The following is a 4,221-nucleotide window of genomic DNA, read 5'->3' on the forward strand; positions in this document are numbered from 1 at the left end:
CTTACAATATGCAAAATTCCAGCCCCCGGATCTCTGGGATGAGGGATCCATATATAGATATTTGTAAGGAGGATGAGTCAGCTTGTGATTTGATTAGTGTCTTCTCTCTGTCAGTTCTTGCTTCCACTTGGAGATTGAGGGCCTCTTACTCATCCTTGGTCGAATTCAGTGAGGCAAGTGTCACAGGAGAAGATTCTGGAAGCTTCCTTTGCCTCTCCACCTCGCGGAATGACACTGCCATTTGTCATTTCTCGCCCATCGCACCCTACAGAAGGGAGTTTTGAAATGAAATGCACCCTCACAGTGTATTTAGGTGCAATGCAACGCACTTAGCCAGTGGAGCAGCTGAAATGATCCTGTTTTGACCAATTCTGAGCAGTTTCTGGTGGAGAACTTCTGGGAGAAGCTGTAATCTGTTGACCTTGTTCCTTTAGGGGTTAGAACAACACTTTTAGGGACTTAGGAGCCCTTGGTTTATGGACATTTCATGCTTGGTGCTGTAGGGCACAAAAATGTCTATAACATTACTATCACACAGTAGCTTCATGCATGTTTCCAAGAACGTAGTGAGCATCGATGGGTCCATTTTCGGCTCCAGTCTTTCTTTACTCCCTGAAGTGGAGGCATTAGTGAAGCTCCTCTTAGCTTCCATGAAGGTCTCCTTAGCGCGCTCCAAATCAAATTTTGGTTCCTTCATTGGAGCCTTGTGAACCCAGGTACTTTCTTTAGGTTGCTTGCCTTTGTCATCCCCTATCGTAATACCACTCCGGAGCACGATATTTACATTAGGGTCTTCCTCGCGCGACTCAAACCTCATCATTTGTAGGCTCTGAGTTAGGGGAGGCTGGAGTGCTCCTTTATCGCACAACCTCGCTATCAGTGTGGGACAGTCCTCCGTCTCATGATCAAACAACATACAATACAAGCATGATGGTCGTGTTGGATTGGTACAATCGCAGGCATAGTGCCCTGGCCCTCTGCAATTGTAACATATCAGCTATCCGCGACCTCTTCCTCGTCCCCCTCCACCTCAGCCTCATCCACGCCCCTGAAATCCAGTGCGCGCCATCCCTATGTTTTGATCGAGGGCCCGTGTTTCACCCTGAACTCTGTAGGTAGGAGTCTGATCCATCATCAGTTCATAACTTCTACAGGTGCGCTCATCATGGCCTACTGACCTGCAAAAATTACAGAACAATTGCTGGGAATTATGCATATACTTCTGTAATAGATGGCAAATATCTATAGCATGATTTCCTCCTATTTGAAAAATCGCGCACCATAATGCAGGCGCCGCGCTTGGTCCAACTTGTGCCTCTGGTCTCAATGGCATTGTTCCTCCTCCCACGAGGTATTTTGTGAACACCGGGCAGTGGTCCTTGTCGTGCCCGTGGCCCTTGCACTTTACGCACCATACCTCATCGCACACTTCTGGATGAGCCGTCCTATCTTGTTTCAAACTCTGCATCTCAAGGCATAAGTTTTTCAACTGTGCATGAATCTGCTGGACTCCCAGGTTAGGATCTTGTATTGGAGTCTCGTACAATCTCATTGCGATCTGCAAATCCTCAGCCTGAGTGGTTAGCCTTTGTTGCGACAACGCGTTCCGTAGATGCAGTGTTAACGAGGTTACAAACCATTCACGGTGTTTCCCATCTATTAAGGTCATGTTTACTTCACGAACAACCAGATTGTATAGCTTAGAGAGCTCTTCAGGAATATGTCCACTCAAATTGTTCTTGCTCAAGTCTAACTGCTCCAAAGGAGATATGTTGCTAAGAGATGCAGGTATTAGCCCTTCCAACTGGTTGCCAGATAAATTTAGCAATCGCATGTCTCTCAAAGTTCCGATGCTTGCAGGGATTTGTCCTACAAGATTATTGTTGGACAAATCAAGTATTGTGTTTGTAGGTGAGAGGTATGGCAGGGTATACTCACATCCTTTCATGTGAACTGTGATTTCTTCTTCAAAGGGAGGAGAGTTTGAAGAATCTACAAATCCTTGAAGTCTTTCAAAATGTAATGGCATTCTTCCACTAAATTTATTATTGGATAAATCTAATACATACAAAGAGGTGAAATTTGTTACCCATTCAGGGATGCCACCATGAAAATTATTATAGCCAAAGTTTAAAATTGACAACGATGAAAAAGATTTCAAATAGTGAGGAAGTTGCCCTGTCAAATTGTTTTGTCTTAAATCTAAATACCCAATTCCAGTACAATTAGCCAAAAACATTCACAAAGTCCCAGAAATTTTATTAGTGTGAGCAGAAAAAAAAAAAAATAGAGAGATACAACTGCCATTATGTTCAGGTATTGATCCTTCTAAATTGTTCGCCCACTCAAAACGTTACCGAAAAGATCTAATTGCTGCAAAAGAGAGAGGTTCCCAATAAACGGGGAACCTCAACTCAATTAGGGAGTAAAACTGCAACCACTTGATTCGTGTTTGGTGTGCATGAAATTCCGTTCCACAGACAAACGTATTATATCGGTTTGAAGATTTACATGAAAGTTTAGATTCATAGGGGTCTATTTTTCTTTGTGGCATGCAATCTGAGCAGACCTGCTTAGAGGGATTACCCTTAACCAGTAACAAAAAACTTTTTACAATTTGTTTTTGAAATTTTAAAATCAAATTTATAGATTTTTTTAGATTTTTAATTTAATTTATAAAATTTTAACTTAAATTTCATAATTCACATAATATTTTATAGCACAACATAAATTTTATAGTTTTCATAATATAACATAGCTCATTTATAATCTAATACAACATAGCTTATTTATAATCTGAATAATTCAATTTAAAAAAAAATACCTTTATAATAAATACCATTAAATAATTTTAAAAATCAATCACTATATTATCTTTATATCCATACAGATTCTGTGTATCTATTATTATTATTAAGATAATTAAAATTCACCTAAGATAAGAGCATTGAATTTACTACATACTCATTGAATGTCCAAATTTGTAATGGAAATAAATTGAGCAAACCTGTAATGAACATATATACGGAGGGATTTTTTAACAAAGATATATGTTAAATTCCCGTGAACGTTAAATTAATTTACTTTTTAATTGAACTTGTTTCATGGGTGTTATAGACACTTTTGTGCCTTACAGCATTGAGCATGAAATGTCCATAATATAAGGGATCCAAAGTCCCTAAACATGTTGTTCCTACCCCTAGAGGAACAAGGCTAACAAACTACAGCAATTCACAGAAGTTCTCCACCAAAAACTACTCAAAACAAGTCAATTCAGGATCATGTCAATGGCTCCACTGACCATCTGCGCTGAATGTCAACTGCAACACTGGCTACCTGCATTGAATGTCAAAGGCAACACTGGCTACCTGTGCTGAGCGAGAGTGGACATGTGGCAGGCTCATTCCTCAAGGTGTCAAAACCCAGGAAGCTTCCAAAATGACACTTGCCTCAGGGAATTCAACTGGTGATGAGTAAGAGGTTCCAAATCTCCAAGTGGAAGCAAGAACCTCCAAGTGGAATCAAGAACTGACAGAGGGAGAGGACACTAGTCAGATCTCAAGCTGACTCATCCTCTCTCCAAATATCTATATATGGATCTCTCCTCCATGAGATCTAGAGGCTGGAATGTTGTGATTGCAAAGAATTGCTGCTAGTTTGAGATTTGAATCATTGGGTGCTTAATGCTTTGAAGGGGGTGAAGATAGGAATTTCATTTGTTGGGAAGGAGGTGCTGGATTGGAGCCCTTTGGGTTGTATCTCTTCCTGAACCTTGTTATTGATCAATAAAGCTATCTTGTTTTCTCCTATATGCTGATGTATTCTTGATGTATGATTGCATTAGTATGTTTAGTTTATTACTAATCCATAACTATTTATGAATATGAATCCATGTCTTTGTAGTGTTCTCTTCTTGTGATCTTGCATAAACCTCTTGTAGCTGGGCGAGCGAGAAGGCAAATAGTTGGGAACTCTCAAGGAGAAGAGAAACCAGATCGAGGGACAAACGGAAGACACCAGTGAGTCCATCTATCTCTCTTCATTCTCAATTCATAAAGGAAGAATACTAGAATAGCTGTCTCTGTTTGTTGCTAAGGCACTGTCACACCTTAGGTGGATAGGATCGTCCTGCATAGGCATTTTTCCCCACAACAAATTGGCGACTCCGCTGGGGAGATTTGTTTTAGTCATTTTATTTGTGTCTCTATCATTGTTTGTTTC

The sequence above is a fragment of the Pinus tabuliformis genome, chromosome 4_1 (assembly GCF_031772625.1).
Source record: "Pinus tabuliformis cultivar Carrire ecotype Pingquan chromosome 4_1, CPIR1, whole genome shotgun sequence".
NCBI classification, from domain to species: Eukaryota; Viridiplantae; Streptophyta; class Pinopsida; order Pinales; family Pinaceae; genus Pinus; species Pinus tabuliformis.